Below are 11782 nucleotides of genomic sequence, written 5' to 3' on the forward strand. Positions count from 1 at the left end.
TGTGTACTTCTAAAAAATAAACTTTAAGGCAGATGCAAAATTTTGTGGCTGAATCTATCATCTGAAAGATATTCCTTCAAGTATATTTATGAACTAAAAAAAATGTATGCAGGTTTTCATTACAATGGCTATTTCTTAAATTCACTTCTGTTTTTACATCATCACTGAAACAGACACATACTTATAATACAGATTATATTTATAACACCATAACAGGAGAAAAAAACTAAATGATACTTTTGGTCCCTATTAAACAAGCATGTCTACAAGAAAAATGCCTTTGCTCAGGCTGCTGAGAGCACCCTGCTACACTATCTCCACATCCCTCATAGCCACCTGCTTTCATGGCAGCTGATCTGGTAGCACTGAGAACTCCTCAAGAGCCACTTAGAAGCCTATTATCTCTTATCCTCCAGCACCCAGCATATGCCTGTTCCTAGTTATTACTAGCTCAACTCAACTCAATGAAGGTTCAAAAGGCAAACAGAGGCCCTAACACTCCCTGGAGTGGAAAAGCTTTGGAAAGAACTCCTAGACGATAAGAAAGGGTTTAGAGTCTTCACAGGTAGCACACAGAGTCCCAAATAAAATAATGCCCACTGTTCAAATCACCAGCATAATTGAATATTTTTATCTTCAAGTTTTATGAAAGATGAAGGGATGTGATGCCTTAAAATACAAACTTCCTATATGCACAAGTTTGTGTTTTTTTAATATTACTAGTTAGAAATCACATGATATAGTAGTGGTTTTCAAAATTTGCTTAAAAAAAAAACTATGAAATGAAACAGAAAGAAAACCAACACATTTCTCGAGAGAAAAGTAGGGGGAAGGTAGGGAAAAGAAGAGGAAAGAGGCAGGAAAAGAAAGAATGAACCATTAGAAATGTTCTTACTTTGGCTGAAAATTGATATTTATCAAAAATACCATATATTTCAGGGCATATTCTCCACCTACTCTAAATGGAGTAGGGTCCATTAAGTTCCATCTGCTAAAATGAAATTAATACCCACTTCCACTCATCTTAAAATTCAATTAAAAATAATTACTGGATTATTATTGGCTGATTCCACCTCACTGCTCTTGAAGTATTCTGACAGCAAAAACATGAGCTGAGTGTGACAGGGTAATCTCAGAGTATTAGCAATCATTCTTCCCTATGCAGATGCAATACCAAAGTACCATCTTCACACTCAACTTCCTGAACAATCTAGACATTGTCAGTCAAGTATCTGAATGTGCTCTGGGAGCCAAGCATTATGCTACTAACCCCAGGGGCCTTAACACACCATCCTTCCATTCACAAAAACTGCAAGATGGAACACATCATGGAGTGGGCAGGCCCCAACCCCCTGGGTTTCAGATGAGGTGAACAGGGACCAAAGAGGTGACATGACCCAACCAACATATTAGGCACAATGTAAGATTTCCCCCAAAATTCCATTGTGATCCAACCTATATCCAGAATGAGAGTCATTTTAAAACCTTCATCTCACATACAATCTATTACCCTCTACACTGAATGCACAAACCACCAACAATTAAGTCCAACTCACACTAAAAAGACTGTTTTAAAATTCATTTAAATCCAGACACCTCACGTACTTCTCATTTCCACCACTGCTTGTCCACTTCTGTGGACACTTTTTAAGTTATCTAATAACTTACAATGACAAAAAAGTATATAATGGATGAGAAACGTTCTTGTGAACTTTTGTGAACAAAGACCCAATGAATAACAGTTAATGAATGAAGATAAAGATTCCTACCATAAATGTGGAAGAAAAAAAACATCTTACTCTTTATTTTTAATTTAAAAAAAAAAAAGACCCTCTTATGGTAAACCAATATGAAAATTAGACTTGGCATTCTGTCAAGATGAGATTTTTCTTAAGCTGCTGATTAGGTGAAGTTGGATTTTCTTTAGCTCGATTTTCTGTTAGAAGAATAAGGCAAGTGAAAAGTTAACCTGGAACTTTCTGCAGCCTTGAAGAAGATAACCTAGAGTTTTCACAGTAGTTGCAAAACAATCCAAGTTATCTACGCAAAATCCGTGTAAAATCTCATCACCCTCTTCTTGCATAAGATTCTAGCACATTTTTATAAGAAAGCTAAAAATCAAAGGACATGAGAAAAGTGTCCTTAACAAACATCTAACTAAATAAGACCTTTTAACTGAAACCAAGAATTCCTTTTATTTTCAATAAACAAACTATCAATATGCCTGGTGATCAAATGAGAAAATAATACATAGTATTTTATATAACTTATTCTGACAAGAAGTATGCAACTGACAAGAAATGCTTCTCTTTTACTCCCCTGAGACTCCATCAGTTAAAACCCTATATTGATAATAGGTTTTATACATTATCCTTTGCCTACAAGAATAGGAAACAGCCAGCGGTAAACTTGCTAAGTCCCTGGGGGCAGTGATAACTGGTATAAAAGCAACTTCCAGAAATCCATTCATGAGCACTTGGAACAAGTTGCAAACTTGGGAACTCCATGAAAGACAACCCTTCAGCATTAGACCAACTGCTTCTTTTACATGAAAGAATAAAAGGCTTCTGAAAATAATAAGGAAACCGATTACACTCTTCTACAGAGTCATAAACCTAGACCTTAATTCCCTTAACACTCCACCCAATTCAAATTACACCTCCACCTAACTTTACTACAATGAAATCACCACCAAAAAAAAAAAAAAATCCATCTATTAATAGAAATAGCCAAAGATGGGGGCTGGGGTGGTGGCTCAGTGGTAGAGCATTTGCCTAGCATGTGTGAGGCACTGGGTTCAATTCTCAGCACCACATATAAACAAATAAAAATAAAGTTCTAACAACAACTAAAAAAATTAAATTAAAAAAAATAGCCAAAGACCTCCCACTTGGAAATGAAACTGATGATACAGAGATGTGAAGAGATGATTACATTCAACAAGCTCACAATTCTAGCCTTCTCATTCCTAGATTTGTGCTGTTTTCCACTTGTACAATTTTTTTAAAGGCTTTGTTTTTGCCTTCTTCCTGGCCCCTTTTCAGGAACAAAGATGAGGAATATTGCTCTTAAGACTTCTATCAGACAGATGAATGGCCCAAATAACCTCAGGCTTTCCAAAAAGCTATAGATAAGATGTCTGTTTCAAATTATTTTTTTATGCTACAGTGTCAAGGAAGGGATAGATCTGCATGGGGCTGGTGAGAGGATGTGGAAGAATGACATAGAAATAAGGAGAACTCCTCTATGTCTACTTATACTTGGTCTCCTCCTGGAGGAGAATGCTTTTCTAATTAAAGAGGAGAGAAAGAACATCTCTTAGTGTGAAAGTCAGTTTTAAGTGAGTATCAAGCTATTTTAAATTAGTTCCAGGCTGCTGGACATATCAGGATAGGGAAGAATCCAATGAGATTTCCTAACTACATCAGAAACTGTAGAAACTGATGCAAGGATTCACTATGGGAGATAGGTATATGTCATTTCCATTTTCAAAAAGGCAGAATCTACAAATTCTAAACAGAACACATTTCAGGTTGATCCTAGATAAGATTCTAGAGCAGAAAATTAGAGGACTGGTGTACAAATATATCAGAGAGAAAATAACAGACACACAGAGCCAATGGGGTTCTCTAAGAATAACTCCCCTGAGAATCACCCCATTATATTATGTAGTTATAAGCTATTAGGCTGGTGAATAAAGAGATAAAATAAAGTATGCACCCTTATGACAATACGGAGGTTTAATAATCAGATGCTCATACAAATGGGTGGTAATTAGTTGAATGATGTGACCCAAAACTGATGAATGTAAGTGTAATGTTTATGTAGGCAAACCAGATTGCTCCACCCCAAACTTCACCCTTCAGAGCAGTTGTGTTTTTATTTTTTAATATCCTTGAGGCATTAAAGGACTATGCAACCATTTATATACAAAAGAGGGTGGTCTACTTTGATATATATCATAAATATAACCATATATATACAAAAGAGTGGTATTCTTCTTCATTAAGCCAGACATTTTTAGGAATTTTTGCAGTTTTTAGAATTGTTTTGAGATTTAGGTTAAAAGCAGTCTTATAGTTAAAGTTGGTGGCATAAGTCTACTTTCCTCGAATTTAAGTGCTAGGTAAATTTAAGTGCTAGATAAATATTAAGGTAAATATTAAGGTAGCAGTTGGTAAGCATATATGTGTACGTTCATTTATATATATATACATGTGTATACACATCCATATACACACATATAGTGGATAACTTGAAACTAATAATAATTAGTGAATGTTATAAATTTATAAACAAGCTAAAAGATTTCTGAAAGGCCAGATCAAATAGTGAAATATAGGAAAATACATTTAAGAGAGAGTAAAATTGTTCATAGCCTGAAAAGGACAATTTTGTACAATCCCATGATGAGACGTGCCTCAGTAGCAACATGAATAAAAAGTATGCAATTTCAAGATGACTGTGAACCTTGAGGATCAGCAAATACCACTGCTTAAAAGTACCATAGTTGTAATATTTATGAAGGAATTATTCTCTCAGGTCCTTTGCCAAGCAATTTATATAGACTTGCTTATTAAGTCCTTATAACAACCCTATGAGAAAAATAAACACTCAGACTAAAAGTTTAGGTGACTTGTCCAAGACAAGGTAGAAGTGGAAAAGCCCTGAGTCTCATTATCTCTCTGGTTTTCAACTGCTAATCTTATAAGTGAGGTTTTACTCCTTCCCCTAGAAAAAAAAGGCATCTCTCTAAGACTGGGATGGGTCCACTGTTCTCCACTCTGTCAGCATCTTAAGAAGAATATAGTAGATTTGGAATGTTAAATACTAAGGGTGATGAAAGAATTCAAAATCATGCTACTTCACAAAAGTTGCAAAAACTTGAAGGGTTTTTTTCCTAGTTTCAATAAAAGAAGTTCAAAGGTAGAAATTTTAATTTTCAAAAACGTAAGTGGCTGTCATAAAAATGAAATTGTTCAGAATGGTCTCCAAGCAGCAGGATCATGGTGAACTTAGTATGAGGAAGAATTATTTTGAAAAGGCTCAGCTTTCCAAAGATAGACCAGAATATCTTTATGGTTGAGTTCCTCACACCAAAAGTATTCAAGGACAGACTGGTCAACCATCTGGAGGTATGTTACACAAGGGAAATGTTGTCTGCTAGCAAGTAGACAAAAACTTTCCTGTTTCTACCAATCCAAAGACTCAGATTCCAATCAAGAATTCCATTCATTTCCTCAAACAGAATGATACAACTTCCTTGGAAATGTCCACAGTGTCTCCCTTTTACATTAAAAAGAACCAGCCATCAACTTCCTGAGCATTATGACCTTCCTTTCCCTGCATTACAATATTTTCCAATGCAATCTACACCTGATACACAGGAACAAACTACCACTAGTCTTTGCAGCAATGCTGTGAACTGAAAGAACCTGAGATAACAAATAGTAAAATAATTAACCAACAAACAAACATATATACAAAATAGTGTAAATCAGAGTCCCTGCCATCAGCAGACTTAGACTGAGGTTGGAAAGTTGAGATTTACATACACACAAGAAACTTACATACAATGAATCCAGGGGCAGGTAGCAAGTGATAAATTAGAGGAACCAGCAATGTGGTAACAGGAATTCAGAAGGGAAAGCAGTTCGGTTGTTACTAAGCGGAAGGTTCCAGAAAGAAAGTGCTGTGAATACTATAATAGATGTTAGCTAGGGAAAAAAAGAGACCTATTAAAACAAAGTCAAAAAGGTTAGACATACAGTCATCCCTCGGTATCCAAGGGGGATTGGTACCAAGACATCCATGAATACCAAAATTTGAGGGAAATATATCCTTCAAATAAAATTACATATATTTGCATATAACTCACACACATCCTCCTGTATACTTTAAATTATCTCTAGGCTATTTGTAACACCTAATACAATGCAAATAATTGTTACATGGTATCATTTAGAGTAGAATAATAGTGGGAGGAGTTTGTAGATGTTCATTAAAGACATTTTTTTCTAAGTATTTTTGATATGCAGCTGGTTGAACCCAAGGAAGCAGAACCCATGGATATAGAGGGCCGGCTGTATACAGCAGGTCCCACAGGCCATTACTAGTCCAGGCTGATGGAAGTGAAGTTTTCATAAGGGGGACAGCTGACACAACAGCAGATTAAAATAACACCATGAGATACAGTAGGCATTACCCTTTCTCTTGACCCTACAGGATACAGAATGCCAGAAACACCTAAAGATTAGGAAAGTGGCTGTCAAACCTGGCTGCATATTGGAATCACCTCTTTTTAAAAGAATGCTAGGTCCAGCTGAGAGATTCTGAGCCAAGGTGGTTCCAGTGTACAACCAGGCTTGAAATCTTGAGGTAGGGGCTCAAAGTAAATAACCCATAGTTCCAGGAATCACTGAGCATTCCCTACATTTTGGAACTCTAACACTTGGCCACACAGCAAACCAGGAAGCTGAGAGCGCAAGCAAGAAAAGGAGGAAAACTGTTGACAAAGAGCCAGGTGACAACAATAATAGACTCAGACAATAAACAAGGGCTTAGGGGAAAGGCAGAAATTTGCTGGAGAGGGTCTTTGTCTGAACCATGCAGCCCAATGAAAACCTCTCAAGTTTCACCACACTTAAAGGTCCTTAATGAAAATTCCTTTGCCCCAGATTTTATTTTTATCATAAAATTAAGAAACAATCAGCCTGTTTATCATTCCTCTTTCCAGTGCTTTACCACCTAGCTTCCACATGGGTGTGGGGGTTCCTCAGAAGGAAGGGACCAGGGTAGCCACATGACTTGCATGTGTGAGATTCAGACTTTTATGTCTGAAATCTCTCTGGACTAAGTCCAGAAAAATAACTGCAAGTCATTTAAACCTGGTGACTGCAATTAAGGTAAGATAAAGCAACAATAGTAATACCTCATCATCCCTTCAAATGCTTATGGTTGCCTGCTGCAGGCACAATGCTGTCCTGTAGACTGCACATTCCTGACAGTGTTGACCCAGACAGGAAAGACTGAACTGACAAACACCCTCCCCACCTTCCAATTTCATGACTGTACAGAATGTTAAAACTGAAAGGGTCTTAGAGACCATCCAGCCTAATCCTTTGTTTAACTGGATGAGGAAATGGAGACCAGAAAGCATTCATACTTGCCCAAGGTCAAATGGCTGAGACATTACCAAGGACTCCACACCTGCCTTGAACTTCCAGCCTAGAGCTATTTCCCCTGGGTCACACTGACATCTCGCAGCCTTCTAAAACTTGGAAAACCTAGTAAAGCCACCACTGTTTTGTGTTTTTATTTTTGTGTTTGGTGCTGGGGATAAAACCCAGGGCCTCACACGTGCTAAGCACATGCTTTACCACTGAACTACACCCTCGCACTACCACTCTTTTTAAATGGTTATCAGTTTCTGTAAACATAATCATCATCATTTTCTGACACTTTCTGCCAGGCACTACTAGAAGGGCGCCCCATCAATTAACTCATTGATAATCCAATAACGCAGGTTACTACTATTATTCCCATTTTACAAATGGAAAACACAAGGTAGGGAGAGGACATCCAGCCAGGACAAAGCTGGGATGACTGTCTAACCCAGACAGTCTGGCTCCAAAGTCCACACTCAAAACCACTTTGTTAGAGTTTATGAAATAAAATCTATTTAAATTATCAAATAATGGAAAAAAAGGAGTAAGCTTTAAGCACCAAGGGCATGGCCACCAGTGTTCAATGATGAACTTAAGAGCTAAAACATAATGTCAGTTAGTGTATGCAATATATCTCTTGGTCATCTATTTATTGAGTTCAGGGAATATCTGTGTATACTTGATGAAAATTTATAGAGAAGCACATTTTTAAAAAGGCAAAATAGCCATAGGCACACCAGTCAAAGCCTGTCACTTGAAATAGGCAGGATGTTATTTGCATGCTAGTTTTGGAAGGGTCTCTTCTGGGCACACTACTGCAGAAAGGAAAAGTACCATTGCTGACTTCTGCCTTTTCCAGCCTTCACTCATAGATATAATTTCTTCAACTCTTAAAGGAACATCACTTTTGTGTTTAACTTTCTAAAGAAAAACAAACCTGAAATTGCTAATAGTTGAGGAAATTACTAAACTAAAATATAAGAATACACCTCTAAAGAATAATAAAAATACATTTCGATAAATGTGTTCAAAACCAACATCACTGGAACAAATACCCAATATTCAATTATATTACTTTTTCTCTTATTAAAATGATGTCAAATCTCATTATCTTGCTGATCCAGGAGAAGAAGTCCAGGAGCAATAACGGTACAAATAAACAAATTACCATTGTGCCTAAGATCAAATTTCAAGGGAAAAATGGGAGCCAATTAAGAAGATGCACTATCACATTAAAAAGTCACGTGGCTTATTTGACCAGCCAAATGTCCTCATATGGAGTCTGCAAAAGTCTACTCTGGAAATACAGCAGATCCCAGGACTCTAAAGCCAGAAAAGTGTCTCTGTGACATGAAATTCACAACCCACAGAATTAGTGCAAAGAGCGATACCAGGCTCTCAATAAATATTTATTGAATAAATGTAAATAAAGAAAAATTTCAGCCAGGCATGGTGGTGCATGCCTGTAATCCCAGCGGTTCTGGAGGCTGAAGCAAGAGGATCATAGGTTCAAAGCCAGCCTCTGTAACTTAGCGAGGCCCTAAAGCAACTTAGCAAGTCCCTGTCTCAAAATATTTTTTAAAAAGTGGGGGGGAGTTGTGGCTCAATGGTTAAGCACACTGGTCCCCCCAAATTTTTTTTTTCACAGAGAAGCACACGATAGACTGTCAAATTGGCAAAACAACAGTTAACACTGCCTTGAAGTTTTGAGAACTTATTTTCAGTAGAATAATAACCCAAATGTTGTGGAGACTGGACAAAATGACAGAGTACCATCCACTCAGGGCAAGACACTCTGTCAGATATGTCCTGATCTATGCTTTGTAAGCAAGAAAAATATTTCTAAGCCCAGCTTTGCCTAAGCAAGAGATCTGGACTCAAGCCTTAAAGGTTGGCATAATATTTACAGTACAACTCTCCACATGGCAAAATTCCCCAAATTTGGTACATTTCAAAAGTACTACTGTTTTTAATTCAGTAGGAGTTGCCCAGCATGACCCATCTCTTCATAACAAATCCTGTTTAAGGTCACTCGGTGGGGGTGGGGAGAGGCATAGCTACTTTGCTCCACTAAAAGCAACATAAATACAAATGCATAAAAAAAACCTACATAAATCAGATCTGTCATATCTAATCAGTAAATTAAAGCATAATAAAATTATAATCAGCTTGAGAGTTTGAGAGTAATTTAGGTTCTTTTCAGTACCATGCTAGCCATGGCTCAGTAGAAAAGGGTTTTCCAACATTTATATCATAAATCTTTCTTCTTGGAAGTCAGTACTTGGTCATAAACCCTGGCAGGTCTTGAAGTTGGAACTTATGTACCAATTTAGTGGTGACCAATTTTGTACTGAATTCTTAATAAAAAGTAATATAGTATATCCCACTATTTGTTTTAATACTGCTTTAAACACATTTCCTTTTCTCATGTGGCATACTAAAAAGAGGTCATGTATCAGAGCTCACCTGAAATTCCTGCCCAATGTCTTATCCATAAGAGTAGTTTCTCATAAAAACACAATAAGAATTTATTCCTAACACGTCTGCAGTACTCATATGTTTAAAAAGAGAGAGAAAAAAGTGTGAAACCCAAGCAGAGGCCCTGATGAAATTTCATAGACTCTTACCAACTACTTCTTTTTTTTTTCTTTACCTTTAAGTGTTTCTTAACTGCTTAGAGGACAGAAGGTACTTCAAAGAGAAGTCTAATGACACATCTGTTACATAACCTGTGCTTGATTGGCCTGATTATGTGGTTTTGATAAGAAAAACAGTCAAAAGCAGAACAAACACTCTCTGTTTTCCATTCTCCTATTAGCCAGGACACATCTGAATCACACACCCAATTACTAGCTCTGTGACTCTGTTTCCCTGACCACTAACTATCAGGTCTGCTGCTATTCAAATTCCTATTTAATCAAAGTTAATGAGTATAATAATCACACACCATGTCCACATCAGAATATTACATTGAAATGCTATTATTGCATTAAAAATTCCAAAGGCTTTTGCAGTATGTATTCCTTTTCCTCCAAATACTCCAAAAGGGTTAGCTTGGCCATTGGTGAAGATTAGGCAACACCTATTTATTTTGACAACCTTTATATATAATTCCAGGACAAAGATATAGAAACCTTCCAGGTAAAGTTATCAATCTGGACTGTCCTGTGCAAAGTGGATCCCACAGAACAGAAGGGCAAGTTTTTTTTGTTGTTGTTGTTGTTTTGTTGTTGTTGTTGTTTTCCTGGCTGTGAAAACAAGATTTTGTTCACTCAGACAAGCTTCAGGAGGAGGAACACAAGAGGACAAAGCCTCAGGACACATGGAACCTCAAATGGTCAGTTCCTTATAACCAGCTTACTTGTTTTTTTTTGTTGTTGTTGTTGTTGTTGTTGTTTTTTGTGTTGTTTTTTTTTCTTGCCCATTGGGCGGTCTGGTGGTAAACCTCATCTCAGTCTGTGGAGACTGAGACCCAAGCAGGGGTCAAGGAGGGAGAAGCAGTGCACACACAGATGTTGCCTCCTTTCTCCACCCACTCAACTGTAACATAGGAAGGACCTCGTGGTCTCCTAAAGTGGATTCTCTCTTGAAAATCTAACTGGTGTCTGGGAAACCAGAATTGTCATTTCCTAAGCGGCCTGAGCACCCAGTTTCCACATGGTTTTCCACAGACAAGAATGGTTTCTCCCTCTGCTTCTCAGTCGACTACAGGTCTGTCATTATGACTCTTCGGCAACGCTAAGCATGAGAAGGTTAGGGTACAACAACCCATACCCCAAATATTCCAGGAGAAAACAATTCCATAAAATAAGTGCGAGAAATCCTCAGAATCCTGAAAGCTCCTCCCAACCAAGAGGACCACAGATGCTTTTTAAAACAGCAAATGTTTCCACACAAAATAAACGTTAGTGTTTGTGCCCGGAGCTTGAGCTTGGTTTGCACTTTTGGAGTCCCTCCAAGTACCTCAACCCAAGATCAGAGGCACACATGGGAAGGGCAGATCCCAGCTTTCGAAGCTCTCCCTTCTCCGCTACAGTGCCATCAATTTCCCCGACTCCCGAAGGACTCGCGTTGGGTATTCCCTCCGCCCATCCCCCGTCCCCAAGGGCGGCCGACCAGGGCAAGAAGGGTCGCTGCAGTCTCACGGTGCTCTTGCGGCCGTGCTGCCCGAGCAACCTCGCGCTCCGCAGCTGCCGCCGCCGTGCAAAACTGAGCAGCTCTCTGCACTTGTTGCGGTCCCCGACAGACAGGGAGGCGGCGCCCAGCCCTTCCTCCGCCCTGCACACAGTAGCACCCCAGTTTCACGTCTGCTGACCCCTGCGTCCTCGGGGACGCAGGAGCAAGTGGCCTCTGGAGAGAGTTTGTCCCCTGCAAAGTCAGGTGGGCAAACTTTTCAGCCCAGGGCTACCGGGAGACGTGGAGGATGGAGCCCTAAGGAACATTTACCTGGAGCTGCGGCCCCGAAGCCTCCGGAGCCCAGGCAAGGCGCAGCCCCTCGCGGCCTGCCCCAGGGCGCCCAAGAATGCGCCCCCGGCCCGCCGCTGCCCGAAGCCGGGAAGCCTCTACCCGGAGCTGCCAACACCCGGCGGCGGCCCTGCTGGGGCCCGGGCGGAGGG

At 39.1% G+C, this 11782-nt stretch overlaps 1 protein-coding gene across 2 annotated transcripts in view; it reads right to left on the reverse strand.

Annotated features, from left to right (window-relative positions):
• Arhgef28 (Rho guanine nucleotide exchange factor 28) overlaps positions 1-11776 on the reverse strand; it is a 293756-nt gene extending 281980 nt beyond the window's left edge. For both annotated transcript variants that reach the window (XM_048800140.1, XM_048800139.1), the window contains exon 1: positions 11613-11776. The gene's annotated coding sequence lies outside the window, so the exon portion shown is untranslated. The remainder of the gene's footprint in view (positions 1-11612) is intronic.
• Positions 11777-11782: the final 6 nt, after the last annotated feature.

The sequence above is a fragment of the Marmota marmota genome, unplaced genomic scaffold (genome assembly GCF_001458135.2).
Source record: "Marmota marmota marmota unplaced genomic scaffold, marMar, whole genome shotgun sequence".
Lineage (NCBI taxonomy): Eukaryota > Metazoa > Chordata > Mammalia > Rodentia > Sciuridae > Marmota > Marmota marmota.